The 21,066-nt window shown below is 37.3% G+C and overlaps 1 long non-coding RNA gene and 1 pseudogene across 3 annotated transcripts in view; one reads left to right on the forward strand and one right to left on the reverse strand.

Moving 5' to 3' along the window:
* Positions 1-21,066, reverse strand: part of LOC144292966 (uncharacterized) — a 412,082-nt gene that overhangs the window by 100,425 nt on the left and 290,591 nt on the right. The gene's annotated exons all lie outside the window — the stretch shown is intronic.
* On the forward strand, positions 17,724-19,305 carry LOC144293127 (ADP/ATP translocase 2 pseudogene; annotated as a pseudogene).

A 21,066-nucleotide genomic window follows, 5' to 3' on the forward strand; every position in this document is an offset into this window, starting at 1 on the left:
GCTTTTCACAGCCAGCTCTACTATGGAAGAATGACATTTCTCATCAGCTGAGCTGGAGGGGAGGGAGCAGCCCCAGGCAAGAAGGCTGGAAACTTAGTGATTTATTCTTACTCAAAGTGCTTGAGATTTTCATGAGTACATGCTTCTTAATTTTTTATTTGTTTTTGTTTAACCTCCAGAGCCCTTAATGGTTTTTTTGACAGTTTTGGTCGGTATCATACTTGTTTTTTGGCAGGGAGACTTTTCTTTTTTAAAGACTATTTATTCATTCATTAATTCATTCATTCACTCATTCATGAGAGACACAGAGACAGATAGGCAGAGACACAAGCAGGCTCCATGCAGAGAGCCTGGAGTGGGACTCGATCCCGGGTCTCCAGGATCACGCCCCAGGCTGAAGGTGGCACTAAACGACTAAGCCACCAGGGCGGCCCAACAGGGAGACTTTTCTAATCTCTTCATCATGGTTGGAAGTCCTGCCTCCAAAGATATTTTTACAATTTTTGGTTAAATCAATATTTGGTAAGTGTTATAAATACATAAATAATCTTATATCTCAAGTAGATAGCAAACCATGCTTATTCTGCACTTTAGTTCTTCCTGTAATTAAAAAGTACTTTATATAAATCTTCCAAGGTAAAACTCAAAGTTTTACTGTGATCAAACATTTCAGATAAAGTATCCACTTTTTCCCCTGTGGAAATATTTCTTTTACAGTCCTTAATTCCGCACCCCGCCCCCCTTGCCATGTGTACTTCAGATCTCATGTACAGTTATTTTGATAACTTTTTATCTCTATTCTGTGTTGAGCACATTTCCTGGGATAAATATCTTTGTCTTGGAGGCCGTGAAAATAGTGAGGAAAAACATGGGCTCTGGAGTTAGACTGCCTGAGTTCAGATTCCAGGTCTATATTATTAATTGTGCTACCTTGGAGACATTGTTTATCTATGTCTCAATTTTCCCATCTGTAAAATGGTGGTGAAAACACAGACTTACCTTATTCAGTTGCCCTAAAGATGAAATCAGCTAATATATAAGCTTGGAGAGTAGGGATGGGTGGAGCACATGTAGTTAGTTCTTTTTTTTTTTTTTTTTAAAGATTTATTTTTTTTATTTATTTTTATTTTTATTTATTTACTTATGATAGTCACAGAGAGAGAGAGGCAAAGACACAGGCAGAGGGAGAAGCAGGCTCCATGCACCGGGAGCCTGATATGGGATTCGATCCCGGGTCTCCAGGATCGCGCCCTGGGCCAAAGGCAGGCGCCAAACCGCTGCGCCACCCAGGGATCCCATGTAGTTAGTTCTTTTAAAAAAAAGATGTTGTTTGAGAAAGTGAGTGAGTGAGAGCGAGCACAAGCAGGGGAAGAGGCACAGTCAGAGGGAGGAGCTGACTCCCCACTGAGTGGGGATCCCCATGTGGGGCTTGATCCCAGGACCCTAGGACCATGACCTGAGCCAAAGGCAGACCATAACCGACTAAACCACTCAGGTACCCCAGAGCACATGTAGTTCTTTGAGAAATGTGCAGAAGTATAATTTTTGAGACTTGTATACTAAAAATTCTAACAGTTATCTGATTGAGTGTAGAATTATAAGTTGAAAATATTTTGTCCTCAGAATTTTATTTTATTTATTTATTTATTTATTTATTTATTTATTTATTTATTTATTTATTTATTTATTTTGTCCTCAGAATTTTAAAGGTATTGTGCTGTGTCTTGAGGCTTCCAGGATTGTTATTGATAAGTCTGATGACATTCTGACTGCCATCCTTTCTTATAAATGTTAATTTTTTTTCTTTTTGAAAGGTTTTAGGATGTCTTATTCCTAGTGCTTTGAAATTTCATGTGATGTATCTTTGAGTATGTATTCCTTTATTTATTGTGCTGGTTACTCCATTGATCCATTACTCTAAGAATTTTTCACGTGTTATTTCTCCGATAATTTCCTTTCCCTGTTCTCTCTGTTCAGGCTTTCCAGAACTCATATTCATTAGAGATTGGATCTTAGAGATTGAGTTTCTAATCAGATTATCCTTTTACTCCTATTGTCTCTATTTTAAAAATTTAAAAATTCATTGTGTTAGAGTTTTCCCCCAATCTTTCTATTATTGTAAATTTCTATCATATCTTTCATTTATAAGAACTCTTAACAATTTTTATTTTTTATTTTATATATCTTTCTGTTTTCTTTCATGGATAGAATATCTCCTATCTCTCTGATGATATAAATGATACTTTCTCTTCTCTTGCTCCATGACTGTGTTTTTTCAGAGGTTATTATTATTATTATTATTATTATTATTTGGCTTTGTACTTAGCCTCTCAAATTGGAGACTTTTTCAAATATTTAGTGATCTTTAGTTCTCCTTTGTTATATAAGAGTGATGCACTAAAATTTCAGAGAGAACAAGACTTGCTGACTGAATAACCAGAGGACTTTTTGATTATGTGATCCCTAAACATCAATATTGAACTTTTCTTTGGGGCTGATCAGTGTCACAATAGCAGAGCTAGGATAGGCTTAGGTCACCTGCAGGAATAAGTTAAAATTTAAAAGCTAAAATTTCAATGGCTTAACACAGTTAACTACTGACCACCACATGTCCAATATTGGTGGTGGTAAATTTGGCTCCAGATACAGAATTACTCCAAACTATCATATGGTGCCACTATTACTTCATGATACTCAAGTGTTTGTCATAGCAGGGAAAAAGAGAGTTACACATTGCCTCTTGAATGCTTCCACCTGGAAGTAATAGGCAGGACTTCTCATACATCATTGACTAAAGCAAATCACATGCCTGCTAACTACAAAGAGTTGGAATTGCAGTCTTCTCTAGGGCTCAGAGACAGGGAAGACCCAGCCATACCAGAGAGCAGCACTAATATTCACCACATGGACTGGGTGACTCAAAATTCTTGTTCCTGGTTTCCTCATTGGCCCTTAGTGGATTATTTAGACACTAAGCATCCACTTGTCAAATATTGGGAAATTGCTTTTTTCTTCCCTGATGAATATAGTATGTTGATTAAAATCAAGAAAAGCTAGATGTAAACAAAAAGATTCCTTTAGTACTAAGTTTCCTGGAGAGGTTAGAAAACAACAGTCTTCAATTTTTCTTTCTCCATCATTTTGCATCTTTTTAAAGTCATTCTTGATCTCATCACAGCACCAGTTAGGAGACAAAATGAGGTAGAGATAAAGGTAGCAGCAAATAGAGTTGCAGTTTGGATCTGGCTGTGGCCAGCTTCCCAGAGACTAGTTTTATAATTTACAATTACCTTTATGTGACTACACCCGAGAGGGAGTGAAGCTGATAAAAGAGGCTATGCTAATAATAGAAAAGTGTTTCAGGATCCAGAGCCATGAACAACAAGACACTTTATCTGCAGTGCCCAGGCAGTGACGGTGGTCAGGTTTCCTGGGCAGATGCAATTTAGATTCTTCAGTGATAAAGAAGAGTTTGAATTTGAAGTCATCTCCCTCTTAACACAAGCAACACCCAGAAGAATGCACAGGTCCAGGGCATTACTGTTTTGGAATACTGGATACAAAAGTGATGGTAACCCAGACAAAATTGTCTATACAAGTTCTTCAGAAGACTTTAAAACCCACCTGTTTTTCTATGTCTGGTTCCTTTGGAACTGATTACTTAAATTGCAGGTAAATGGTGCCTGGCTGTTTTTTTTCCCCCTTATGCTACAGGATATTAAATTGATAATAAATTGTATTAAATATATTTTTATTGAGCAAATACATGAACGTAAAATTATCATCCTTGTCATAAAACATAGATTTGTGCCAAAATTTGAAGCTAGACTGGCTGGCAAATAAATGAATGCTGTAGCCTAGCCATGTTGCCCTAAATCAGCTCTTTGAGCTCTATGAGCACAGGCCAACCCACACTCATTCTCCACTGTGAGTAGAGAGACTTGCTAAGAGAGTTACTAGCCCACTACTGGGCCTCCAGAAGTGGTCTTCTGGTGTACATCCTCCTTAGCTACAAACAACCCACACCTATTGCTCTTTGTACTCACCAACGTACAGAGTTCCTCAACCACCTCTGGAATACAGTATGAAAGATGCCATTTATACCTTTAAGGCCCTATACAATGTACCAGCTTATTTGCTAACTGAGGTCCCCATAATGATCAGTCACTAGCTGCAGGCCACTTTGGGGCAGGGCATAACTTTGCAGGAAGTGGCTCTTTGAAGATGAGACAATCCCTGAAGGAGCTGACAATTGAGGTCTGCTGTCCCAAAGCATTCCCAGGAGCTGGGACATGAATCTTCATTGAAGGGGATCTGAGTAATGCATCCCATTGCCCACCACACTGCTATATCAAGTCATTTCTCCCTGCAGACTAACCAGATTTTTTTTTCAAAGATTTTACTTATTTATTAAAATTCAATTTGCCAACATATAGTATAACACCCATGCTCATCCCATCAAGTGCCCTCTTCAGTGCCCACCACTCAGTCACTCACACCCCCCCCCCACCTTCCTCCCCTTCTGCAACCCTTTGTTTCCCAGAGTTAGGAGTCTCTCATGGTTTGTCTTCCTGTCTAATTTTTCCCCACTCAGTTTCCCTCCTTTCCCTTATAGTCCATTTCACTATTTCTTATATTCCACATGAGTGAAACTATATGATTGTCCTTCTCCGACTGACTTATTTCACTCCACGTAATAGCCTCCAGTTCCACCCACGTTGAAGCAAATGGTAGGTATTTATCCTTTCTGATGTCTGAGTAATATTCCATTGTATATATAAACCACATCTTCTTTATACATCCATCTGTTGATGGACACCAAGGCTCCTTCCACAGTTTGGCTATTGTGGACATTGTTGCTATAAACTTTGGGGTGCAAGTGTCCCGTGGTTTCACTGCATCTGTATCTTTGGGGTAAATCCCCAGTAGTGCAATTGCTGCGTGATAGGGTAGCTCTATTTTTAACTTTTTGAGGAACCTCCACACTGTTTTCCAGAGTGGCTGCTCCAGTTCACATTCCCACTAGCAGTGCAAGAGGGTTCTCCTTTCTCCACATCCTCTCCAACATTTGTTGTTTCTTGTCTTGTTAATTTTAGTCATTCTCACTGGTGTGAGGTGGTATCTCATTATGGTTTTGATTTGTATTTTCCTGATGGCAACTGATGCAGAGCATTTTTTCATGTGCTTGTTGGCCATGTGTAGGTCTTCTTTGGAGAAATGTCTGTTCATGTCTTCTGCCCATTTCTTGACTGGATTGTTTGTTTCTTGGGTGTTGAGTTTGGTAAGTTCTTTATAGATCTTGGATACTAGAGCCCTTTATCGGATATGTCATTTGCAAATATCTTCTCCCATTTTGTAGGTTATCTTTTAGTTTTGTTGGTTGTTTCCTTTGCTCTGAAGAAGCTTTTTATCCTGATTAAGTTCCAATAGTTCATTTTTGCTTTTGTGTCCCTTGCCTTCATAGATATGTCTTGCAAGAAGTTGCTCTAAGCAGATTTCAAAGTACCTCAAATTTCTACCTCAAATTCACTTTGTCCACATTTATCAAACCACTATGACTTTCCCCTAAACTTTCAACTCGTTCCTTTCCACCTCATTATTTTCCCACATTATCTCTGATTTGTCACACTGTCTTATGTGTATCTGTCCCTATAAGTAAGCTTAGTTCCACATATACGTTTATGTTCACTTAGTAACTTTCCTCTCTTGTTCTAATAACCAGCTCTCTGTCTATAAAAACAAAGAATTAGGCTCCAAATAAGAAAATACTTGCCGAATACATTTTCACCTTTTAAAATGCTTTCATTGTATAACTAGGGTGCAGACGGTGAAAGTAATTGACTTTCAATTCAGCTTGTTTGCTCCTGTAGAACTGGCTTCTTTTGTGTTTTTCATGAACCAAACTCCATTTAATTTAATGAAAAAAGTATATTCCTATTGGTCACAGGAGAAATCTACTTGTCTTTCCAAGGGAGAAGAGGACTCATTTTCCCAAAATGACAAGAGAAACTAGGCCAGCCAGAGTTAGAAAATCTCCTCTGGCCATTAACTTGGGGAGATGGGTTGATAACTTGCTCCCCACCATCCACACAGTAGCCTTAGTCCTATTAAGCTTCACTAGGATAAACAGCTTCTGAGTTTCAGTTTTTACCTAATAACACCTGGGTGCATTCTTTTAGGTTCAGTGATAAATCATTTCAGCATTCTATGGCTGCATCCATTGGCACTCCATGTACAATAGGATAAATTAGGACATACATTTTCTGGCATGGACTCCATTCAATTCAATACCTCTTCATATTTAGCTATAATCTCTAAGTATTGTACAGCATAAATGGTCTGTGTAAGAACTGTGAATTTCTACCCAACGTGGTCTCTTTTCCAAGCATAATTACACCCTAGGCTTAAAGGCTCACACACTCCTTACCAGGGCACTAGGCAAGACACCAACCTTGATTTTCTGACCTTTGGACCATCTCTTCTATCACCTCCAATTCCTGATAAAATCTTCCTGCTATTTCTAAGCAAGTACAAGTACTGTCTAAGTACACATGAACCAAAAATGCACAGAGAGACTGCAGAACAAAGTGAGATCCAAAGTAACTGTCAAGCAATATTTGGGAAGATGGGGTAGGACAGGCAGATATATTTGGAGATATTTGAAAAGCTAAATGAGACAGAAGATGTATGTATACTACCCAAATTATCTCTGTTTCCATGTGCTCTATAAGGAGAGAAAATTCGACGGACATTTTTGCACTTTGCATCCTTAAGAAGATATCATCACTCATAATCATCAAAGGACAATCCGTTTGATTTTTTTTTTTTTTTTAAGTAAACTCTAACCTAATGTGAGGCTCAAACTCACAACCCTGAGACAAAGAATCATATGCTCTACTGGCTGAGCCAGCCAGGCACCCCCTAAGGGGAATCCTTGTGAAACTCCAGTTGTAGGGATTGGTTAACATGAAAAATACGAGGATACTTCCTTTAGTCTGTAATCAGAAGCACACTTGATCTGCTTAGTTAGGTATGGTTAAAGATGTAGAGTTGAACAGGAAAGCAGTTTCTCTCTGGGATGCTATTTCACACATGGAACCTAAAATTGAGTACCTGGACCATTTTCTCAGCAGCTATTTGTCTTAGGAGAAGTGAATAATGGAAATTGTAGCTGTTTGTGTATTACATAAGGCCTTCAAATTTGTTGAGAATCTACAGACAATAGAAAAGACACTAATAATGTAAATCAGGAAAGACATGTTCCCTGTCCTTCAGAAACACAGCATCTATTTGAAGAAGCTTTAGAATGAAAGATTTAATTCCTTTTTGGGACTATAAGGGACTTTAAAGATCTTAGTTCAGGTCCCTCATTTCAGGAAAGGAGAATGCAGTACTGAGAGCTGACGTGATTTGTGATTTATTTAGAATCACATGGTCTGTAATGGTTCAAGATTAATCTATGAGTCAGTTCAACCTAAAACAACTTTTTCTTCCACATTTATTTTGTAAGAAGAATATTGCAGACATACAAAAAAGTACCAAGAATAATATATTGAGGCTCCTGTACCCAGCTTAAGAAATAAAATATTATCTATATATATTATAGTCATTATAGAATCTCTCTCTTTAATCTCTTTCCTATAAATCCCTCCCAAGAGGTAACCAGCATCCTGAGTTTCCTGTTTATCATTTCCATGCATATTTTAAACTTGACTACATTTATATATATATTCATAAATAATATATAGTATTATTTTCCATTTTTTAAAGCTTTATAAATGGTGCCATACTGTATATGTTATTCTGAACCCTGCTTTTTTTGCTCAACATATATTTGAGATTCGTGGATATTAGATATTAATAAATGTAATTCTCATTCAGTTTTGCTGCTATATACCACCACTTATTTATTCATTTTTATTTTTCTTGTCCATAAATAAGTAGATGGGTTCCAATTCTTTGCCATTTCATTAATACTTGCATACTCTTACCTTGGGCACATTGAGGATATATTAGAAGGAGTCAAATTGCTAGGACACATAGTATGCACATCTTTAAATTTTTCTGTATTCTAATTTAAGCTCTAGACTGCTCAGCTTCACTGGGTTTGACTTTGTAAATCTATGTGCTTACTTCCATACTGCTGACTTCTGAGCTGAGTGCTAGTTTGAGACTTCAGTGATGAAGGAGCTTAACAGAAATAGCTACCTAGTGAAGAATGAAGACCAAGGTTGGTTTACATCTTGGTAACACTCCTTGAAATGCAAACAGATAGATGTTGCTGATTGAGCTGGTGAATTTATCAGGGCTTATGGTGAACTCCAAAGGGAGAATTAACATATGTGTCTTCAAATGAAGAGATTGTTCCCTTGTGTCATCCTGGGGACATAGTAGAGAAGTACAGTCTTACCCAGTATGAGTAGACTTAGCCTTTCTGTAAGGGTAGTAAAGAGTGATTATGTGATATAAGTTGCTTGACGCTATGAGGTCTTCTTCCCAAAGCACTTTCCCTGTGGTTGTTCCTGAAATTTCAATGATTCATTTATCTAATACAGTCCTCCTAAAATGCAAAGAATGGGACAGGAGGGTTCAAGTCAATTACTAAGACATAATATTTATTTACATCTAAATTAGAAGGACATTGGTGGGGGAGGGGATGAGGTAAGGTATGGAATCTCCTGAGGTATATAGATGCCTAGAGGTTAATAGTAATGAAGGCATAGCTGGGCTAAGTCTTTAAAACACATTTTGTTTACATCTCCAGGAAGCACTCCCTGTTACTTCCGTCTGCAAGTAACCACTCTGCTCTGATCTCCTATTTTGTATCTCTTTCATAACAATTACCACATACTGAATTTTCCTATAAATGTATAGGATCAGGGGCCCATGCATAGTGGATCACATACCTGTTGTTGAACAAGAAACCATTCCTCAACTTAGTGGCTTAAAGCAATCATTTATTTGCTTATAGTTCTTCAATTTGGTCAGGACTCAACTAGGTTAGTTCATTTAGCTTCATATAGTACCAGCTGGAGGCTCTTGTGTGGCTACACCTAGCTAGGGTTGCAATGGCTGAGGTTTCCTGCCATTTTCCTGGATTTCTCTTCATGTCATCTCTTTAACAGGATAGCAGAGATCTCTTTACCTGGTGGCTCACTTCCAAAAAAGCACAAGTGAGGCTACTAGGCCTGGTAAGGATTAGGCCCAAACTGGCAATGTCACTTCTGCAACATTGCACTGGTTAAAGTAAGCCACAAAAACCAGCTTGGTTTTAAGGAAAGGAGAAATATACTCCATGTCTTGGTGAGAAGAACATTAATATACAGAAATGGAAGGATTTGCTGGAGGATATCTTTCAAGATAATATACCAGGCATAGTATCATATATAAAATATTTGATGGCTAAGTGAACAAAAGTGCTGTTTCCAAACTGGCAAGGGTGCTGAAGAAAAGCATACCTTTGAGGCCACCAGTGAATAAGAAAGTTAGTCTATACCACTGCTGGTAGCATGAAACCCAGAAATGGAACCACCAATGGACTTGCCTTCAAAGCAGTGCTTACCCAATTGGTTTGGTTGGAGCATAGTGTGGTAGTAATTAACTATTCACAAAATTCTCATTCTCTCTCTTGCCAAATGCACACTCCCCTACCCACTCTGAAATTAGATGTGGTCATGTGATTTGCTATGGCCAATAAAATATGAGCAGACATAAAATCTGTCACATCTAGACAAAAACTTAGGTACCAATATGCTACATTTCTCATTTTCCTTTTCCTGCTCTGGGGAGATGGGACATCTGTCAATCTGGGTTCCTGAGAAAGTACAATGAGATTCTCACATTCTACAAATTAATATTATAGTCTTTCTTAGAACCAACTTAAAAATCTGCATCAATAAGCTTTAAAATGTTCATTATCCTAAACTCAGTAAACTCAATTCCTAATATAGTCAAAATAAATGCTTACTTTTATGCACAAAAGGAAGGATTGCAAGGTTACTTATCAAATGAAAATATTGATGTACTGATGTAGCAAATGAAAATACATCAGTATTTAACCTTCAGAAGACTAGGTTAATTAAACCAGGTCTGTGTTATGGGCTGTTACATAGCCATTAAAAATTATATTTTTGAGATAAATTTATTATTTAAAAAAAATAAAATAAAAATATTTTTGAGAAATATTTAAAGACATGATATTATGATTATTAACTATGTTAATGTTACTAAATAGGATATAAAGTATATATAAGGAACCATTTCATTTAAAAGTAAGTATACACATGGAAGTAGATAATAAAAATATGACAATTTCAATTGTTTATATCAAAGTGAGAGAATTGTTACCTTTTTGTTGTTTAATTTCCAAATTCAAGCAATGAAATTATATTGCTTATAAAACCAGAAAAATAAATGTTATTATTTTAGAGCTTATAATAAATTTCTTGTACCTCTAGCACTTTCAAGGCAGCCATTCATAAGCTATTAATAGTACACAATAAAAATGTTCTTGTTTATTTGTGAAACAAGGCAATAATTTGTTGGCTCAGTTGGCATATCTGAAAGTACCTGAAAGTTGCAGAATTATAAATGATTTAATTATCCAGACATTGAGGCCAACTTTGACCAATTGTAAACTAGTCTGCATTTTCTGAATCATCGGGAATATGTGTGATTGGATAATCTAGAAGAAATAGATAAATTCCTGGACATATAAAATCTTCCAAGACCAAATCATGAAAACACAGAAAATATGATTAGATTGATTATTAAAAAGGGGGTTGAATCAGTAATCAAAAGCCTCTCAACAAACAATAAGAGTCAAGGACCAGATGTCTTCACTGGTGAATTCTACCAAACATACAAAGAAGAGGAGGGAATACTTTCAAACTCATTTTACAAGGCCAGCTACTAAAATCAGACAAGAACTCTAAGAAAAAAATTACAGGCAAATATCCTTGATGAACATAGATGCAAAAATTCTCAAAAAAATATTAGCAAACTCCATTCAACAATGCATTAAAAGAATCATATACCAAGATCAAGTAGGATTTGTTCCAGGAAGGCAAGAATCCTTTAATATCTACAAATCAAGCAATGTGATACACCACATTAACAAAATAAAGCTTAAAAATTACATAATCACTTTAATAGATATGGAAAATGCATCCAACAAACTTTAATATACATTTATGATAAAAATTCTCAATAAAGTTAATATACAGGGAATATACCTCAACATAATAAAAACCATATATGACAAACCCACAGCTACCAGCTTTTCAGGAACAATATAAGGATGCCTATTCTTACCACATTTTTTCAATATAGTATTGTAAGTCCTAGCTAGCAATTAGGCAAGACAAAGAAATAAAGGGTATTCAAATTGAAAAGGAAGAAGTAAAACTATCACTATTTGCAAATGCCAGGATACTAAATAAGGAAAACCCTAAAGATTCCATCAAAAAACTGTTATAACTAATGAATGAATTCAGTAAAGTTGCAGGATACAAAATTAGCATACAAAAATCACTTATGTTTCTATATAACAATAATGAGCTACCAGAAAGATAAATTAAGAAAACAATCTCCTTTATAATCACATCAAGAAGAATAAAATACCTAGGAATAAAGTTAAGGTGGTGAAAGATGTGTATATTGAAAACTATAAGGCAATGATTAAAGGAGCTGAAGAAGACACAAATAAATGGAAAGATACGCCAGGCTCAGAGATTGGAAGAATCTTGTTAAAATAACCATACTATCCAAAGGTATCTGCAGGTTCAGTGTATCTCCTACAAAAATCCTAATGGCATTTTTCACAGAACTGGAACAGATCATTCTAAAATTTGTGTGGAAGCACAAAAGACTCCCAGAGAGCCAAAGGAATCTTGAGGAAAAAAACAAAGCTGGAGGCAACACACTGTCATATCTCAAACTATATTACAAAGCTACAGTAATCAAAACAGTATAGTGCTGTCATTAAAATAGATACATAGATCAATGAAACAGAATAGAGATCCCAGAAATAAACTCACACATACATGAGTCAATTAACTTATAACAAAAGAGCCAAGAATATGTACAAGGCAAGGCAAATCTCTTCAGTAAATGGTGTTGGGTGGACAGCCACATGCAGAAGTCTGAAAACTACAATGTGTATCCTACATCATACACAAAAATTACTCAGATTAAGGACTTACATTCAAGTCCAAGACTTGAAACCATAAAATCCCTAGAAGAAAACATGGCCAACAAGCTCCTTGACATCATGTCTTCATGATGTTTTTTTGGATCTGACTAAAAGCAAAGACAACAAAAGCAAAAATAAACAAGTGGAATTACATCAAACTAAAAAGTTTCTGCATGGCAAAGGAAACCATCAACAAAACAGAAAGGCAATATACTGAATGGGAGAAAATATTGCAAATGGTACATCCAAAATGCATAAATAACTCATACAACTCAATAGCAATAAAAACATACAACCTGATTTAAAAATGGGCAGAGAGTCTGAATAAACATTTTTCCAAAAAAGTCATATAGATGGCCAACAGGCACATGAAAATATCACTAACCATCAGAGAAATGCAAATCAAAACCACAATGGGATATTATCTCATACCTGTTAGAATGACTTTTATAAAAAAGACAAGAAATATCAAGTGTTGGCAAGTATGGGGAGAAAAATAAACTTATCATGCTCTGTTGGTGGGAGTGAAAATTGATGCAGCCATTATGGAAAACAGTGTGGAATTTCCTTTAAAAATTAAGAATAGAACTACTGTATGTACCATTAATCCATTTCTGAGTTCCTGAAGAAAACAAAAATACTAATTTATAAGCATACATGCATCTCCATGTTCATTGCAGCATTCTTTTCAACAGCTGAGATATGGAAACAACCTAAGTGTCTACTGATAGATGAATGGATAAATAAGATATGGTGTGTACATACACACACACACACACACACACACACACACTGGAATATTACTCAGCCATAAAAAATAAAATCTTGCCATTAGTGACAACATGAATGACCTTGAAGGCATATGTTCAGTGAGATAAGTCTGACAAAGAAAGACAAATCCTGCATGAGCTCACTTACATGTACAATTCATACAACGATAACAACAACCAACACCCAAGTTCATAGATACAGAGAAAGATTGGTGATTGCCAAAGTGAGGGGTGAGGGGTGATGGGAGTCAAAAGTTACAAACTTCCAGTTGTAAAATAATTAAGTCATGGGGATGGAATGTACAGCATAGTGACTGTAGCTGATATGATATGGTGCTGCATATTTGAAAGTTGCTAAGAGAATAGATCTAAAATCTCTCATTACAAAAAAATTTTTTTTCTAATTTCATGATAGATGTTAACTACACTTATTGTAGTAATCATTTCACAATATATTCAAATATTGAATCATGCTGTATACCTACAACTCATATAATGTTATATGTCAGTTATACTTCAATTAAAAAAAGGAAATTTTTAAAAGTTTGGACTTTGGATCCTGATTCAATTAAAATGCCATGAATGAACTTTTGAGGCAATTAATGAAATATTCACTGGGTAATATGTGATGTTATTATTTTGTTAAACATGAAAGTGGCATTTTTGGTAGTATATTTACTTAAGGAGAGACTTCTGAAAAATTCATAGGTGATATGATGTGATGTAAGGTGGAAGACAAAATGTGATTGACAGATGTTGATGTTTGTTATGTCAGTATGTGCAATTCATTCTACACTTGCTTGACTTCTATGCATGATTAAAATTTTCCATATAAAACTTTAAAAAGAAAATCTTACAAAACTTTACCAGCAAGAAAACTAAAAATAGCTTCACTGAGTTTGAATTTCAAACAATCTGGTGCACTGAAGGTGGACAAAAAGAGCAGAGGCCTGCATAGAGAGGAGGGGAATGAGAGGTAGGGAAACCAGTTGGGGGCACAATGTCCATGTGTCCCGGATATACATCCTCTCAGCCCCCGACCCATTTATTCCAGAGCTCATTTATTTTAGGTAACGGTTAAGAATCCCCAATGGGCTGACTCAAATTTGGGATCAGGAAGGACATGCGTGTAGAAAGTAATTTCTATTCTTGGTATGTGGCTTTTACCCCCCCCTCCCCCCACGATCAAAGTTACTCTGCCTAAGCCCATGGCCCCTGGAGTTCTTGCCTTATTTTCTTGTGAAGCAAGCAGATGAACAGAAAGAGACTAATTAAACCTATAATCATTGAGAAGTCAGCAAAATCTAGAGGAGGCTTGAAAAATGGGACTCCCTATGGTTCAGCTACATGGACCAGCAGGCTTTTGAAGTCCAATGTATAGATGTATAATATAACAAAGGCAGAATTTGGGGGAAGAGCAAGGGATCTCGCTAATGGATATAGTCTGCTTTCCTGTTCCAACAAGGAAAGTCTTCCTACAATTGGTTATTTGCAGGTTTGTGTATTTGTTTCTTGGCTTTGAAAAAAGACTGAGTGGAGAAATCAGTAAGTTAAAATACAGAAAGTGCTATAATTACTTTTTTAAAAAGCCTGTTCTTTGCAAAAATCAACAAAATAAGCAAACTATTAACTAGTTATTCAAAAAAATAAAGGGAAAAAGCATTGTTATACAAAATAAGAAATGATAAAAGGGAAATCATTATTGGAAGAAGGAAACTTTAAAAGCCATGGGAGATTATTTTTGAACAATTTTAAAGAAATAAATTTGAAAACCTAGATGAAATGGGTAATTTTCTAGGAAAACAGGGCTCATCAAAACTGAATGCAGTAAAGGTCAAAGAGAAAAAAATCCTAGAAAAGAAATAGAGAAAATTATCAAGGGGCTACAACCCTCAAAGAGTACCTGCCAGGGGCATCTGGGTGGCTCAGTCAGTTAAATGTCCAACTTTTGATTTTGGCTCAGGTCATGAGTTCAAGGTCATGAGATTGAGGCCCTCACTGGGCTCAGGGTGTAGAACCTGCTTAAGATTCTCTTTCTCTCTCCCTCTGCTCCTTCCACCACCAACAAACACACACACTGTCTAAAAACAAACAAACTAACAAACCAACCTATCAAAGAGATCTCACTGCAAAAAATCAAACCATACAAGTACTTCAAGAAAACATGTGTGAATTTATCTATTACCAGGGCATGGGGGACAATTCAGAAAAAATAAAGGAAAATAGTTTTAAGCTCCAATATATTAAAACTTAAAATACTTTGCATAGCAAAGAACAGCATAATCAAATGAAAAAGAAAAATGTCCAACGAGGAGTAAATATTTCTACTTATATTACAAAAAGGGATTGATCTCCCTAACATATAAAGAGCTCTTAAAAATGTAGAGGAAAGGGACCAAAAATCTATTAAAAATGTTAAGCAAGGGATGCCTGGGTGGCTCAACAGTTGAGCATCTGCCTTTGGCTTAGGGCGTGATCCCAGAGTCCCGGGATTGAGTCCCACATCAGGCTCCCCACAGGGAGCCTGCCTCTGTGTGTGTGTGTGTGTGTCTCTCATGAATAAGTAAATAAAATCTTTTTAAAATGTTAGGCAAAAAACCAGAACAAACAGATCAGAGAAAATTAAATGTAAATAGCAATTGAATGCACAAGAAGATCCATAAATCTCATTCACATGAGAAATATATATAAGATTTCACTGATTTGACATTTCTTATATGGGCAAAAATCCAGAAGTTTGAAAATACATAGTGGGTAAGGGCACAAAGAGGCATACACTGCTGTTGGGAAAATAGTACAACTCCACATGATCAGGGATTTGGCAATCCCTAACAGCATTTTACATGAATTGACAGAGTAATCCCACTTTTAGACTGTACCAGGAAGATATACCATCATAAAGGAAATAATACATGCACAATGTTATTCATGGTGGCACCACGTATACTATCAAAATATTATAAACAACTCAAACACCTACTAAAATAAAGAACTTGTTGAATAAACTATAGTTGCTCCCACACAATGCTGTGCAACGTAGCTGTAAAAAAATAAAAAGATCTCTATGTGCTAATACAAAGTGTTTCTGCTGAGAACAGCAAAATGCAGAATGAGATGAGTATGCTTCTTTTGAGCTAGAAAGGAAGGGGACAGAGAGGCAGACAGATGATAAGTAGTAGAAAGAGAGAGATCTGCTCATTTGCTTATTTTTTTCAAAATGAGATACTAGAAAAACAAGTCAGAATCTAAGAAAATAGGCTTATCCATGTGAGAGATAGAGAAGAAGGGAGAAAAATGGAAAAACAATACTCCAAGGATTCCATTTTATACGGTTTCGAGCTTGAGTCACATAAATATTTTACTGCAGTCTAAGACTTAAATTAAGGCTTGATGTGATGTGCGGCCTTGACATCTGGTAAAATCAGGACTGTCTTGAACTGAGGTTTCCTCCCTGCTCTGCTCCTGGGGATATCAGGGCCTCTAGCCTCACAAACCTTCTTTTTCAAAGGGACCGGGCACTGTTTTTATGTATCCTGAGCACAGGGTTTCTGTTTTCTGCTGGCTCACAGAATGATTCCATGGAGCCAATCGTATCCTCCTGCAGGAGTCAGTCACATCCTCTGCAGGAATCAGGGGGCAGCCCATCCTCTTGATACTACAAAAGCCTGCCTCCCACAGCTCTTCTGTTCACTCTGTTCTTGAAAACAGCCCTGGTGTGACCCTGCATGAAGTAGGATCTCCTCCTCCCTTCTCCCCCATGCTGGGAGCATAAGTGTCTAATAAACTGCTATCTATCTTATTGGTCCAGTGTCAGGTATTACGTGTCTGGTTATTGCCCTAATCCTAGGGCGAGAACCTCTCCCTCATCAATGGGATGAATCGGAGGCAATTAAAACATTTACATGATCAAAAGCAAAATAAAACTTTTTAAAAAAAAAAAAAGTCAAACCAAAAAAATTGAAAACAAGCCAAATAGAAAATACATTCTTATATCAGAAAAATACTTCAAAAAAAGACTACTTCATAGGACTGTTTATTTTTAGACTATATTCCAATATTTAATAATAGTGGTATTGTAATTTTGAAATTTTTTATGTTTTGTGGTACAGAGAAAACTAGGAAATAAATGACTAGGGACCCAGATTTTCAGTGGAAATAAAAAGGTACACAAATAGAACATCAACAAAGAAAAATTGTAATGTTAAATGTTAATTTGAAATATCAATGAAAATTAATGGGTTTTTTTAAAGGTATGTAGGTAGATCACTGTCCATTACCCTTGATGCAGTATCATCCTTTAGTAATGAGCATCACTAGTCCAATCATTTTGATTTCCATATGCTATTTCCCAGCTAAAGAAACCAGGACTTTCTGGAGAAATGGTTTACGTACAAGGTGAGAGCAGAGTATCTTCTTGCATAGAAAGCACAGGAGTGCTCAAATATGACACAAACCAACTGAGAGGAGCCATTACTGGCAATATCTGGCCTAATTTAAATATCAAGAAGAATAAGGACTGTAATTCATTGAACAGATTGAATAAATAAAAATCCACAAGTCTGGGATCCCTGGGTGGCTCAGCGGTTTGGCGCCTGCCTTTGGCACAGGGTGTGATCCTGGAGTCCCGGGATCGAGTCCCACATCGGGTTCCTGCATGGAGCCTGCTTCTCCCTCTGCCTGTCTCTGCCTCTCTCTCTTTCTGTGTCTTCCATGAATAAATAAATAAAATCTTAAAAAAGAAAGGTTCCTTCGGCAGCAGCATGGAGCACAGAAAAGACTTGAGAAATTGCAAGACGACACGCTGTGGTGGTTCAGGTAAGGAACTCTGCAGTGAGGTGGAGAGGAGGCAACAGCTGTGGAATTTATTTGAGAGGCAGAGTCAACGTGACTTAGGAAGAGTAGAAGGAATGCAGAGATATCCAAACCCTTTACTTAATGGATGAGGAGTAGACAGATTGAGTTACTTGTTTAAGAATCAAAATTTAAGGGATCCCTGGGTGGCTCAGCGGTTGAGCATCTGCCTTCAGCTCAGGGCATGGTCCTGGGGTCCTGGGATCGAGTCTCACATCTGGCTCCCTGCAGGGAGCCTGCTTCTCCCTCTGCCTATGTCTCTGCCTCTCTCTCTCTCTCTGTGTGTGTGTATGTGTGTGTCTCTCATGAATAAATAAAATCTTTTTAAAAAATCCACAAGTCTGTGCTTATATTAAAAAACAAAAGACTCCAGAGCCCCAGAGTCACAGCCAATTCCTACTGCAGTCCCACATTTGCCCACCTCCTCTTTCCTTTCAACCTGACAGATGCCACTGTGCCTTTCCCCAAGGACTTCCCGGCTAATGGAGTGGCCGCTGCCACCAACAAGACCATGGTAGTGCTGGTGGTCAAGCTGCTGCTGCAGATGTAGCATGCCAGCAAGCAACTCACCACAGAGAAGCAATACAAGGGCATATATACTACCTGGTTCATAACCCCACAGAGCACCGAGTTCCGTCCTGCCTGGTAAGTTGGCCAATGTCAATGGATACTTCCCTGCTCAGGCTCTCAACTTTGCCTTCAGGGATGGATACAAGCAAATCTTCCTGGGTGTGGCCAAGAGAGCCCAGTTCTGGCACTATGCAAGGAATCTGGCATCGGGTTGGTGCCACTGGGGCCACATCTTTGTGTTCTGTGTATCCTCTTGATCTTGCCCTTACCAGTCTAGCAGTGGATGTGGGCAAAGCTGGAGCTGAAAGGAAATGCAGAGGCCTCGGTGACTGCCTGATTAAGATCTACAAATCTGGTGGAATTAAGGGCCTATAGCAAATTTAACATATCTGTGCAGGATATTCTCATCTACCGAGCTGCCAATTCCAGATCTGTGACACTGCAAAGGGAATGCTTCTAGATCCCAAGGATACTTCCATCTCCATCAGCTGGATGATCGCACAAGCTGTCACAGCGGTTGCTGGGTTGACTTCCTCTCCATTCAATACTGTTGTGGCCTTACGATGTGATGGTGCAGTCAGGGCACAAAGGAACTGACATCATGTATATACAGGCACGCTTGACTGCTGCTGGAGGAAGATTGCTCTTGATGAAGGAGCCAAAACTTTTTTCATGGGTGCCTTGACCAAGGTTCTGAGAGGCATGAGTGGTACTTTTGTGGTTGCCTTGTATGATGAAATCAAGAAGTTTGAGTAACTTATTTCCTAGTTTTTGCCCCTCGTGAACAGGTATGTTGTATCATATATGTTAAACATTCTTGACAGACTGTTGGCTATTTATCAACGGCAACTATTTACTGGCTGAAAATGGGAAGTAATAGTATTCACCTGACCAGTTTTCTCTTAAAGCCATTTCCATGATGATGGGACTCAATTATATTTTTTATTTAAGTCACTCCTGATAAATAAGTTTGAAGAAATAAAAAAAAATCTGAAATAAAAAAAATAAGTAAAAATTTAAAAAACCTGAAATTAACCTATTTGCCAGCATTAAAGATGATAGGTCATCTTCTTATTAAGAAAATCAGTAATTTAAGGGTAACTAGAATTTATCCTCCATCACTGGAAGGAAGTATAGTGCATTGTCAATTGACAAAGGGAGGTTTTTAAAAATGTCTTGAAACAGACATGCCTAATAATGAATGAAGGAGAAATGTCAGAAGCAGAAAATTATCCATATGACAAACTTCAATGAGATATATTTAGGCAAGAATCATCAATAAATACTAAACCATTAAGTAAAAGTTTGGGGGTGGGGAATAGGATATCTGCAGTGTGAGATGACCTGGCAATGACAAAGGGAAAACATAAGTGTACAAGGGAAGAAATCTGTCACCACCTTATTCTAATGATCAAATTAGTATCATTAATGGTGAAGCTGTGAGAGAGCACAAGCCTGTTGAAACGATACAGTATGAATTATGCAGATTACCTAGGTCGTGTCCTTACCAAAAATATTTACTCTGACTCTACTGGTCTAGTATCTTCACATGGTTAATGTCATGAGTAAAAGAATCTAGATTAAAAGAAACATCATAAGTCATGCATGGTTTTATCATAGAAGAAACTGCTATAGTTGGTCTTTTGGAGACAATGGAAAGTTGTATTATAGACTAGTTAGCAAATTATATATTTGTTTATCTTTTTATATATTGTTTATATTTTGGGGTGCAATACGGTATCATAAGGAAATACTGTTATTTTTAGAAGATATTTGCTGAATTGTTTGTAATGGAAATGTCATAAGACTGCAAATTACTTTAAAATCGTTCTGCAAAAGTTTGAGAGGTGATAGAGCATATATAGTAAAAGGGCAATGGTTTTTCAATGTGAGCGATAGACATAGGATTTACCATTCTTTCAAGTTTTCTGTGCAACTAAAAACATTTATAATAAAAATTTATAAGATTATCATTTTATAGCATCTACTTTTTAATATCCCAACAGTCACTTGTTTCTAAGGCATGGCCAAGCTTGCAGCTGGCCAATGATCCCACCGAGAAAAAAACCAAAAGAGGTAAACCTCAAAAATCCTCTAACGAGTCAAGGCATCAAAGAGTTGCTGATACAGCATGATAGCTGACTTTTGCAGCCGCTTTTGCTCTGGGAGATATTTGCCAAATCTGGGCTCAGGGCAGGAGGCTGTGCACCTGGACTTTGCTTAAGCACAGGAGCACTGCTGGGGGACAGAAAAACCAGAGACCTTCGGTGGTCTCGTGGAGAGACAAAACCAAAGACTTGAAGGGCTGATGGCCAGGTAGTAACAGAAACGCAGAGAACCAAGCCTAATGCATAGGCTAGCCTCTCCCCAAGACATTTGTCAAATTCTGGTTCTGTAGAGGGCATTAGGCTAAAAGCCAAGAAGAAACCTGCTAACAAGCTGAATGGGGTGTTCTGCAGTCTCCCTGCGATGTGTGTGGGGATTCAAGTTCAAGCCCACCAGGGGACAGTGCCCCAGTGAACACACTAGGCTCTTGGTTCAAAGATCTTAAAAATTATCCTTTGTATACAGAAGAAAATTAGAGGTGGACAGAACCTTTGAGAAACTGCAACCAGTCTTAACTCTGCCTAATTCCTGGCTGGATCAGAGGAATCAGCTATTACCCTATCTGCTGATAGAGAT

This window comes from Canis aureus, chromosome 21 (assembly GCF_053574225.1).
Source record: "Canis aureus isolate CA01 chromosome 21, VMU_Caureus_v.1.0, whole genome shotgun sequence".
Taxonomy (NCBI): domain Eukaryota; kingdom Metazoa; phylum Chordata; class Mammalia; order Carnivora; family Canidae; genus Canis; species Canis aureus.